Below are 13,224 nucleotides of genomic sequence, written 5' to 3'. Positions count from 1 at the left end.
GATACATTGACACTAGAAATTGATTAACAATTCAATAAAATTGAATAATTATTGATATGAATAAGCCTGGCAGCTCTGTTTTGTTAACCACATTAAGAAAATAAATATAAATTTTGAATTAATTCCAGCTCCAAAATCCATTTATCTGGCAGATTGCCGTGTTGAAATGCCAAATTTTGGTAAATTTCTTCAGTCAAACAGGGTTTTGAAGATACATTGACACTAGCAATTGATTAACAATTCAATAAACTTGAATAATTATTGATATAAATAAGCCTGGCAGCTCTGTTTTGTTTACCACATTAAGAAAATAAATATAAATTTTGAATTAATTCCAGCTCCAAAATCCATTTATCTGGCAGATTGCCCTGTTGAAATGCCAAATTTTGGTAAATTTCTTCAGTCAAACAGGGTTTTGAAGATACATTGACACTAGCAATTGATTAACAAATCAATAAACTTGAATATTTATTGATATAAACAAGCCTGGCAGCTCTGTTTTGTTAACCACACTAAGAAAATAAATATAAATTTTGAATTAATTCTTAAGAATAATGAATATTTCCAGCTCCAAAATCCATTTATCTGGCAGATTGCCGTGTTGAAATGCCAAATTTTGGTAAATTTCTTCAGTCAAACAGGGTTTTGAAGATACATTGACACTAGCAATTGATTAACAATTCAATAAACTTGAATAATTATTGATATGAATAAGCCTGGCAGCTCTGTTTTGTTAACCACAATAAGAAAATAAATATATATTTTGAATTAATTCCAGCTCCAAAATCCATTTATCTGGCAGATTGCCGTGTTGAAATGCCAAATTTTGGTCAATTTCTTCAGTCAAACAGGGTTTTGAAGATACATTGACACTAGCAATTGATTAACAAATCAATAAACTTGAATAATTATTGATATAAATAAGCCTGGCAGCTCTGTTTTGTTAACCACAATAAGAAAATAAATATATATTTTGAATTAATTCCAGCTCCAAAATCCATTTATCTGGCAGATTGCCGTGTTGAAATGCCAAATTTTGGTAAATTTCTTCAGTCAAACAGGGTTTTGAAGATACATTGACACTAGCAATTGATTAACAATTCAATAAACTTGAATAATTATTGATATGAATAAGCCTGGCAGCTCTGTTTTGTTAACCACATTAAGAAAATAAATATAAATTTTGAATTAATTCCAGCTCCAAAATCCATTTATCTGGCAGATTGCCGTGTTGAAATGCCAAATTTTGGTAAATTTCTTCAGTCAAACAGGGTTTTGAAGATACATTGACACTAGCAATTGATTAACAAATCAATAAACTTGAATATTTATTGATATAAACAAGCCTGGCAGCTCTGTTTTGTTAACCACACTAAGAAAATAAATATAAATTTTGAATTAATTCTTAAGAATAATGAATATTTCCAGCTCCAAAATCCATTTATCTGGCAGATTGCCGTGTTGAAATGCCAAATTTTGGTAAATTTCTTCAGTCAAACAGGGTTTTGAAGATACATTGACACTAGCAATTGATTAACAAATCAATAAACTTGAATATTTATTGATATAAACAAGCCTGGCAGCTCTGTTTTGTTAACCACACTAAGAAAATAAATATAAATTTTGAATTAATTCTTAAGAATAATGAATATTTCCAGCTCCAAAATCCATTTATCTGGCAGATTGCCGTGTTGAAATGCCAAATTTTGGTAAATTTCTTCAGTCAAACAGGGTTTTGAAGATACATTGACACTAGCAATTGATTAACAATTCAATAAACTTGAATAATTATTGATATGAATAAGCCTGGCAGCTCTGTTTTGTTAACCACATTAAGAAAATAAATATAAATTTTGAATTAATTCCAGCTCCAAAATCCATTTATCTGGCAGATTGCCGTGTTGAAATGCCAAATTTTGGTCAATTTCTTCAGTCAAACAGGGTTTTGAAGATACATTGACACTAGCAATTGATTAACAAATCAATAAACTTGAATAATTATTGATATAAATAAGCCTGGCAGCTCTGTTTTGTTAACCACAATAAGAAAATAAATATATATTTTGAATTAATTCCAGCTCCAAAATCCATTTATCTGGCAGATTGCCGTGTTGAAATGCCAAATTTTGGTAAATTTCTTCAGTCAAACAGTGTTTTGAAGATACATTGACACTAGCAATTGATTAACAAATCAATAAACTTGAATATTTATTGATATAAAAGAGGCCTGGCAGCTCTGTTTTGTTAACCACACTAAGAAAATAAATATAAATTTTAAATTAATTCCTAAGAATTATGAATATTTCCAGCTCCAAAATCCATTTATCTGGCAGATTGCCGTGTTGAAATGCCAAATTTTGGTAAATTTCTTCAGTCAAACAGTGTTTTGAAGATACATTGACACTAGCAATTGATTAACAAATCAATAAACTTGAATATTTATTGATATAAACAAGCCTGGCAGCTCTGTTTTGTTAACCACATTAAGAAAATAAATATAAATTTTGAATTAATTCCAGCTCCAAAATACATATATCTGGCAGATTGCCGTGTTGAAAAGCCAAATTTTGGTAAATTTCTTCAGTCAAACAGGGTTTTGAAGATACATTGACACTAGCAATTGATTAACAAATCAATAAACTTGAATAATTATTGATATAAATAAGCCTGGCAGCTCTGTTTTGTTTACCACAATAAGAAAATAAATATATATTTTGAATTAATTCCAGCTCCAAAATCCATTTATCTGGCAGATTGCCGTGTTGAAATGCCAAATTTTGGTAAATTTCTTCAGTCAAACAGGGTTTTGAAGATACATTGACACTAGCAATTGATTAACAAATCAATAAACTTGAATATTTATTGATATAAACAAGCCTGGCAGCTCTGTTTTGTTAACCACACTAAGAAAATAAATATAAATTTTGAATTAATTCTTAAGAATAATGAATATTTCCAGCTCCAAAATCCATTTATCTGGCAGATTGCCGTGTTGAAATGCCAAATTTTGGTAAATTTCTTCAGTCAAACAGGGTTTTGAAGATACATTGACACTAGCAATTGATTAACAATTCAATAAACTTGAATAATTATTGATATGAATAAGCCTGGCAGCTCTGTTTTGTTAACCACATTAAGAAAATAAATATAAATTTTGAATTAATTCCAGCTCCAAAATCCATTTATCTGGCAGATTGCCGTGTTGAAATGCCAAATTTTGGTCAATTTCTTCAGTCAAACAGGGTTTTGAAGATACATTGACACTAGCAATTGATTAACAAATCAATAAACTTGAATAATTATTGATATAAATAAGCCTGGCAGCTCTGTTTTGTTAACCACAATAAGAAAATAAATATATATTTTGAAATAATTCCAGCTCCAAAATCCATTTATCTGGCAGATTGCCGTGTTGAAATGCCAAATTTTGGTAAATTTCTTCAGTCAAACAGTGTTTTGAAGATACATTGACACTAGCAATTGATTAACAAATCAATAAACTTGAATATTTATTGATATAAACAAGCCTGGCAGCTCTGTTTTGTTAACCACACTAAGAAAATAAATATAAATTTTAAATTAATTCTTAAGAATTATGAATATTTCCAGCTCCAAAATCCATTTATCTGGCAGATTGCCGTGTTGAAATGCCAAATTTTGGTAAATTTCTTCAGTCAAACAGTGTTTTGAAGATACATTGACACTAGCAATTGATTAACAAATCAATAAACTTGAATATTTATTGATATAAACAAGCCTGGCAGCTCTGTTTTGTTAACCACACTAAGAAAATAAATATAAATTTTAAATTAATTCTTAAGAATTATGAATATTTCCAGCTCCAAAATCCATTTATCTGGCAGATTGCCGTGTTGAAATGCCAATTTTGGTAAATTTCTTCAGTCAAACAGGGTTTTGAAGATACATTGACACTAGCAATTGATTAACAATTCAATAAACTTGAATAATTATTGATATGAATAAGCCTGGCAGCTCTGTTTTGTTAACCACATTAAGAAAATAAATATAAATTTTGAATTAATTCCAGCTCCAAAATCCATTTATCTGGCAGATTGCCGTGTTGAAATGCCAAATTTTGGTAAATTTCTTCAGTCAAACAGTGTTTTGAAGATACATTGACACTAGCAATTGATTAACAAATCAATAAACTTGAATATTTATTGATATAAACAAGCCTGGCAGCTCTGTTTTGTTAACCACACTAAGAAAATAAATATAAATTTTAAATTAATTCTTAAGAATTATGAATATTTCCAGCTCCAAAATCCATTTATCTGGCAGATTGCCGTGTTGAAATGCCAAATTTTGGTTAATTTCTTCAGTCAAACAGGGTTTTGAAGATACATTGACACTAGCAATTGATTAACAAATCAATAAACTTGAATAATTATTGATATAAATAAGCCTGGCAGCTCTGTTTTGTTTACCACAATAAGAAAATAAATATATATTTTGAATTAATTCCAGCTCCAAAATCCATTTATCTGGCAGATTGCCGTGTTGAAATGCCAAATTTTGGTAAATTTCTTCAGTCAAACAGGGTTTTGAAGATACATTGACACTAGCAATTGATTAACAATTCAATAAACTTGAATAATTATTGATATAAATAAGCCTGGCAGCTCTGTTTTGTTAACCACACTAAGAAAATAAATATAAATTTTGAATTAAATCCAGCTCCAAAATCCATTTATCTGGCAGATTGTCGTGTTGAAATGCCAAATTTTGGTAAATTTCTTCAGTCAAACAGGGTTTTGAATAAACATTGACACTAGCAATTGATTAACAAATCAATAAACTTGATAAATTTGTGATATAAATAAGCCTGGCAGCTCTGTTTTGTTAACCACACTAAGAAAATAAATATAAATTTTTTATTAAATCCAGCTCCAAAATCCATTTATCTGGCAGATTGTCGAGTTGAAATGCCAAATTTTGGTAAATTTCTTCAGTCAAACAGGGTTTTGAATAAACATTGACACTAGCAATTGATAAACAAATCAATAAACTTGAATAATTATTGATATAAATAAGCCTGGCAGCTCTGTTTTGTTAACCACATTAAGAAAATAAATATAAATTTTGAATTAATTCCAGCTCCAAAATCCATTTATCTGGCAGATTGTAGTGTTGAAATGCCAAATTTTGGTAAATTTCTTCAGTCAAACAGGATTTTGAAGATACATTGACACTAGCAATTGATAACAAATCAATAAACTTGAATAATTATTCATATATATAAGCCTGGCAGCTCTGTTTTGTTAACCACACTAAGAAAATAAATATAAATTTTAAATTAATTCTTAAGAATTATGAATATTTCCAGCTCCAAAATCCATTTATCTGGCAGATTGCCGTGTTGAAATGCCAATTTTCGTAAATTTCTTCAGTCAAACAGTGTTTTGAAGATACATTGACACTAGCAATTGATTAACAAATCAATAAACTTGAATATTTATTGATATAAACAAGCCTGGCAGCTCTGTTTTGTTAACCACACTAAGAAAATAAATATAAATTTTAAATTAATTCTTAAGAATTATGAATATTTCCAGCTCCAAAATCCATTTATCTGGCAGATTGCCGTGTTGAAATGCCAAATTTTGGTTAATTTCTTCAGTCAAACAGGGTTTTGAAGATACATTGACACTAGCAATTGATTAACAAATCAATAAACTTGAATAATTATTGATATAAATAAGCCTGGCAGCTCTGTTTTGTTTACCACAATAAGAAAATAAATATATATTTTGAATTAATTCCAGCTCCAAAATCCATTTATCTGGCAGATTGCCGTGTTGAAATGCCAAATTTTGGTAAATTTCTTCAGTCAAACAGGGTTTTGAAGATACATTGACACTAGCAATTGATTAACAATTCAATAAACTTGAATAATTATTGATATAAATAAGCCTGGCAGCTCTGTTTTGTTAACCACACTAAGAAAATAAATATAAATTTTGAATTAAATCCAGCTCCAAAATCCATTTATCTGGCAGATTGTCGTGTTGAAATGCCAAATTTTGGTAAATTTCTTCAGTCAAACAGGGTTTTGAATAAACATTGACACTAGCAATTGATTAACAAATCAATAAACTTGATAAATTTGTGATATAAATAAGCCTGGCAGCTCTGTTTTGTTAACCACACTAAGAAAATAAATATAAATTTTTTATTAAATCCAGCTCCAAAATTTATTTATCTGGCAGATTGTCGAGTTGAAATGCCAAATTTTGGTAAATTTCTTCAGTCAAACAGGGTTTTGAATAAACATTGACACTAGCAATTGATAAACAAATCAATAAACTTGAATAATTATTGATATAAATAAGCCTGGCAGCTCTGTTTTGTTAACCACATTAAGAAAATAAATATAAATTTTGAATTAATTCCAGCTCCAAAATCCATTTATCTGGCAGATTGTAGTGTTGAAATGCCAAATTTTGGTAAATTTCTTCAGTCAAACAGGATTTTGAAGATACATTGACACTAGCAATTGATAACAAATCAATAAACTTGAATAATTATTCATATATATAAGCCTGGCAGCTCTGTTTTGTTAACCACACTAAGAAAATAAATATAAATTTTAAATTAATTCTTAAGAATTATGAATATTTCCAGCTCCAAAATCCATTTATCTGGCAGATTGCCGTGTTGAAATGCCAATTTTCGTAAATTTCTTCAGTCAAACAGGGTTTTGAAGATACATTGACACTAGCAATTGATTAACAATTCAATAAACTTGAATAATTATTGATATGAATAAGCCTGGCAGCTCTGTTTTGTTAACCACATTAAGAAAATAAATATAAATTTTGAATTAATTCCAGCTCCAAAATACATATATCTGGCAGATTGCCGTGTTGAAAAGCCAAATTTTGGTAAATTTCTTCAGTCAAACAGGGTTTTGAAGATACATTGACACTAGCAATTGATTAACAAATCAATAAACTTGAATAATTATTGATATAAATAAGCCTGGCAGCTCTGTTTTGTTAACCACAATAAGAAAATAAATATATATTTTGAATTAATTCCAGCTCCAAAATCCATTTATCTGGCAGATTGCCGTGTTGAAATGCCAAATTTTGGTAAATTTCTTCAGTCAAACAGGGTTTTGAAGATACATTGACACTAGCAATTGATTAACAAATCAATAAACTTGAATATTTATTGATATAAACAAGCCTGGCAGCTCTGTTTTGTTAACCACACTAAGAAAATAAATATAAATTTTGAATTAATTCTTAAGAATAATGAATATTTCCAGCTCCAAAATCCATTTATCTGGCAGATTGTCGTGTTGAAATGCCAAATTTTGGTAAATTTCTTCAGTCAAACAGGGTTTTGAATAAACATTGACACTAGCAATTGATTAACAAATCAATAAACTTGATAAATTTGTGATATAAATAAGCCTGGCAGCTCTGTTTTGTTAACCACACTAAGAAAATAAATATAAATTTTTTATTAAATCCAGCTCCAAAATCCATTTATCTGGCAGATTGTCGAGTTGAAATGCCAAATTTTGGTAAATTTCTTCAGTCAAACAGGGTTTTGAATAAACATTGACACTAGCAATTGATAAACAAATCAATAAACTTGAATAATTATTGATATAAATAAGCCTGGCAGCTCTGTTTTGTTAACCACATTAAGAAAATAAATATAAATTTTGAATTAATTCCAGCTCCAAAATCCATTTATCTGGCAGATTGTAGTGTTGAAATGCCAAATTTTGGTAAATTTCTTCAGTCAAACAGGATTTTGAAGATACATTGACACTAGCAATTGATAACAAATCAATAAACTTGAATAATTATTCATATATATAAGCCTGGCAGCTCTGTTTTGTTAACCACACTAAGAAAATAAATATAAATTTTAAATTAATTCTCAAGAATTATGAATATTTCCAGCTCCAAAATCCATTTATCTGGCAGATTGCCGTGTTGAAATGCCAATTTTGGTAAATTTCTTCAGTCAAACAGGGTTTTGAAGATACATTGACACTAGCAATTGATTAACAATTCAATAAACTTGAATAATTATTGATATGAATAAGCCTGGCAGCTCTGTTTTGTTAACCACATTAAGAAAATAAATATAAATTTTGAATTAATTCCAGCTCCAAAATACATATATCTGGCAGATTGCCGTGTTAAAAAGCCAAATTTTGGTAAATTTCTTCAGTCAAACAGGGTTTTGAAGATACATTGACACTAGCAATTGATTAACAATTTAATAAACTTGATTAATTATTGATATAAATAAGCCTGGCAGCTCTGTTTTGTTAACCACACTAAGAAAATAAATATAAATTTTGAATTAATTCTTAAGAATAATGAATATTTCCAGCTCCAAAATCCATTTATCTGGCAATTGCCGTGTTGAAATGCCAAATTTTGGTAAATTTCTTCAGTCAAACAGGGTTTTGAAGATACAATGACACTAGCAATTGATTAACAAATCAATAAACTTGAATATTTATTGATATAAACAAGCCTGGCAGCTCGGTTTTGTTAACCACACTAAGAAAATAAATATAAATTTTGAATTAATTCCATCTCCAAAATCCATTTATCTGGCAGATTGTCGTGTTGAAATGCCAAATTTTGGTAAATTTCTTCAGTCAAACAGGGTTTTGAATAAACATTGACACTAGCAATTGATAAACAAATCAATAAACTTGAATAATTATTGATATAAATAAGCCTGGCAGCTCTGTTTTGTTAACCACAATAAGAAAATAAATATATATTTTGAATTAATTCCAGCTCCAAAATCCATTTATCTGGCAGATTGCCGTGTTGAAATGCCAAATTTTGGTAAATTTCTTCAGTCAAACAGGGTTTTGAAGATACATTGACACTAGCAATTGATTAACAAATCAATAAACTTGAATATTTATTGATATAAACAAGCCTGGCAGCTCTGTTTTGTTAACCACACTAAGAAAATAAATATAAATTTTGAATTAATTCTTAAGAATAATGAATATTTCCAGCTCCAAAATCCATTTATCTGGCAGATTGCCGTGTTGAAATGCCAAATTTTGGTAAATTTCTTCAGTCAAACAGGGTTTTGAAGATACATTGACACTAGCAATTGATTAACAATTTAATAAACTTGAATAATTATTGATATAAATAAGCCTGGCAGCTCTGTTTTGTTAACCACACTAAGAAAATAAATATAAATTTTGAATTAAATCCAGCTCCAAAATCCATTTATCTGGCAGATTGTCGTGTTGAAATGCCAAATTTTGGTAAATTTCTTCAGTCAAACAGGGTTTTGAATAAACATTGACACTAGCAATTGATTAACAAATCAATAAACTTGAATAATTATTGATATAAATAAGCCTGGCAGCTCTGTTTTGTTAACCACAATAAGAAAATAAATATATATTTTGAATTAATTCCAGCTCCAAAATCCATTTATCTGGCAGATTGCCGTGTTGAAATGCCAAATTTTAGTAAATTTCTTCAGTCAAACAGGGTTTTGAAGATACATTGACACTAGCAATTGATTAACAAATCAATAAACTTGAATAATTATTGATATGAATAAGCCTGGCAGCTCTGTTTTGTTAACCACATTAAGAAAATAAATATACATTTTGAATTAATTCCAGCTCCAAAATACATATATCTGGCAGATTGCCGTGTTGAAATGCCAAATTTTAGTAAATTTCGTCAGTCAAACAGGGTTTTGAAGATACATTGACACTAGCAATTGATTAACAATTCAATAAACTTGAATAATAATTGATATGAATAAGCCTGGCAGCTCTGTTTTGTTAACCACATTAAGAAAATAAATATATATTTTGAATTAATTCCAGCTCCAAAATCCATTTATCTGGCAATTGCCGTGTTGAAATGCCAAATTTTGGTAAATTTCTTCAGTCAAACAGGGTTTTGAAGATACATTGACACTAGCAAATGATTAACAATTCAATAAACTTGAATAATTATTGATATGAATAAGCCTGGCAGCTCTGTTTTGTTAACCACATTAAGAAAATAAATATAAATTTTGAATTAATTCCAGCTCCAAAATACATATATCTGGCAGATTGCCGTGTTGAAATGCCAAATTTTGGTAAATTTCTTCAGTCAAACAGGGTTTTGAAGATACATTGACACTAGCAATTGATTAACAAATCAATAAACTTGAATAATTATTGATATAAATAAGCCTGGCAGCTCTGTTTTGTTAACCACAATAAGAAAATAAATATATATTTTGAATTAATTACAGCTCCAAAATCCATTTATCTGGCAGATTGCCGTGTTGAAATGCCAAATTTTGGTAAATTTCTTCAGTCAAACAGGGTTTTGAAGATACATTGACACTAGCAATTGTTTAACAAATCAATAAACTTGAATATTTATTGATAAAAACAAGCCTGGCAGCTCTGTTTTGTTAACCACACTAAGAAAATAAATATAAATTTTGAATTAATTCCATCTCCAAAATCCATTTATCTGGCAGATTGCCGTGTTGAAATGCCAAATTTTGGTAAATTTCTTCAGTCAAACAGGGTTTTGAAGATACATTGACACTAGCAATTGATTAACAATTCAATAAACTTGAATAATTATTGATATAAATAAGCCTGGCAGCTCTGTTTTGTTAACCACACTAAGAAAATAAATATAAATTTTGAATTAAATCCAGCTCCAAAATCCATTTATCTGGCAGATTGTCGTGTTGAAATGCCAAATTTTGGTAAATTTCTTCAGTCAAACAGGGTTTTGAATAAACATTGACACTAGCAATTGATTAACAAATCAATAAACTTGATAAATTTGTGATATAAATAAGCCTGGCAGCTCTGTTTTGTTAACCACACTAAGAAAATAAATATAAATTTTTTATTAAATCCAGCTCCAAAATCCATTTATCTGGCAGATTGTCGAGTTGAAATGCCAAATTTTGGTAAATTTCTTCAGTCAAACAGGGTTTTGAATAAACATTGACACTAGCAATTGATAAACAAATCAATAAACTTGAATAATTATTGATATAAATAAGCCTGGCAGCTCTGTTTTGTTAACCACATTAAGAAAATAAATATAAATTTTGAATTAATTCCAGCTCCAAAATCCATTTATCTGGCAGATTGCCGTGTTGAAATGCCAATTTTGGTAAATTTCTTCAGTCAAACAGGGTTTTGAAGATACATTGACACTAGCAATTGATTAACAATTCAATAAACTTGAATAATTATTGATATGAATAAGCCTGGCAGCTCTGTTTTGTTAACCACATTAAGAAAATAAATATAAATTTTGAATTAATTCCAGCTCCAAAATACATATATCTGGCAGATTGCCGTGTTGAAAAGCCAAATTTTGGTAAATTTCTTCAGTCAAACAGGGTTTTGAAGATACATTGACACTAGCAATTGATTAACAAATCAATAAACTTGAATAATTATTGATATAAATAAGCCTGGCAGCTCTGTTTTGTTAACCACAATAAGAAAATAAATATATATTTTGAATTAATTCCAGCTCCAAAATCCATTTATCTGGCAGATTGCCGTGTTGAAATGCCAAATTTTGGTAAATTTCTTCAGTCAAACAGGGTTTTGAAGATACATTGACACTAGCAATTGATTAACAAATCAATAAACTTGAATATTTATTGATATAAACAAGCCTGGCAGCTCTGTTTTGTTAACCACACTAAGAAAATAAATATAAATTTTGAATTAATTCTTAAGAATAATGAATATTTCCAGCTCCAAAATCCATTTATCTGGCAGATTGCCGTGTTGAAATGCCAATTTTGGTAAATTTCTTCAGTCAAACAGGGTTTTGAAGATACATTGACACTAGCAATTGATTACCAATTCAATAAACTTGAATAATTATTGATATAAATAAGCCTGGCAGCTCTGTTTTGTTAACCACACTAAGAAAATAAATATAAATTTTGAATTAAATCCAGCTCCAAAATCCATTTATCTGGCAGATTGTCGTGTTGAAATGCCAAATTTTGGTAAATTTCTTCAGTCAAACAGGGTTTTGAATAAACATTGACACTAGCAATTGATTAACAAATCAATAAACTTGATAAATTTGTGATATAAATAAGCCTGGCAGCTCTGTTTTGTTAACCACACTAAGAAAATAAATATAAATTTTTTATTAAATCCAGCTCCAAAATCCATTTATCTGGCAGATTGTCGAGTTGAAATGCCAAATTTTGGTAAATTTCTTCAGTCAAACAGGGTTTTGAATAAACATTGACACTAGCAATTGATAAACAAATCAATAAACTTGAATAATTATTGATATAAATAAGCCTGGCAGCTCTGTTTTGTTAACCACATTAAGAAAATAAATATAAATTTTGAATTAATTCCAGCTCCAAAATCCATTTATCTGGCAGATTGTAGTGTTGAAATGCCAAATTTTGGTAAATTTCTTCAGTCAAACAGGATTTTGAAGATACATTGACACTAGCAATTGATAACAAATCAATAAACTTGAATAATTATTCATATATATAAGCCTGGCAGCTCTGTTTTGTTAACCACACTAAGAAAATAAATATAAATTTTAAATTAATTCTTAAGAATTATGAATATTTCCAGCTCCAAAATCCATTTATCTGGCAGATTGCCGTGTTGAAATGCCAATTTTGGTAAATTTCTTCAGTCAAACAGGGTTTTGAAGATACATTGACACTAGCAATTGATTAACAATTCAATAAACTTGAATAATTATTGATATGAATAAGCCTGGCAGCTCTGTTTTGTTAACCACATTAAGAAAATAAATATAAATTTTGAATTAATTCCAGCTCCAAAATACATATATCTGGCAGATTGCCGTGTTAAAAAGCCAAATTTTGGTAAATTTCTTCAGTCAAACAGGGTTTTGAAGATACATTGACACTAGCAATTGATTAACAATTTAATAAACTTGATTAATTATTGATATAAATAAGCCTGGCAGCTCTGTTTTGTTAACCACACTAAGAAAATAAATATAAATTTTGAATTAATTCTTAAGAATAATGAATATTTCCAGCTCCAAAATCCATTTATCTGGCAATTGCCGTGTTGAAATGCCAAATTTTGGTAAATTTCTTCAGTCAAACAGGGTTTTGAAGATACAATGACACTAGCAATTGATTAACAAATCAATAAACTTGAATATTTATTGATATAAACAAGCC

The sequence above is a fragment of the Leiobunum rupestre genome, chromosome 6 (assembly GCF_980474605.1).
Source record: "Leiobunum rupestre chromosome 6, qqLeiRupe1.1.hap1, whole genome shotgun sequence".
Taxonomy (NCBI): domain Eukaryota; kingdom Metazoa; phylum Arthropoda; class Arachnida; order Opiliones; family Sclerosomatidae; genus Leiobunum; species Leiobunum rupestre.
Note: the sequence above shows the minus strand (reverse complement) of the source record.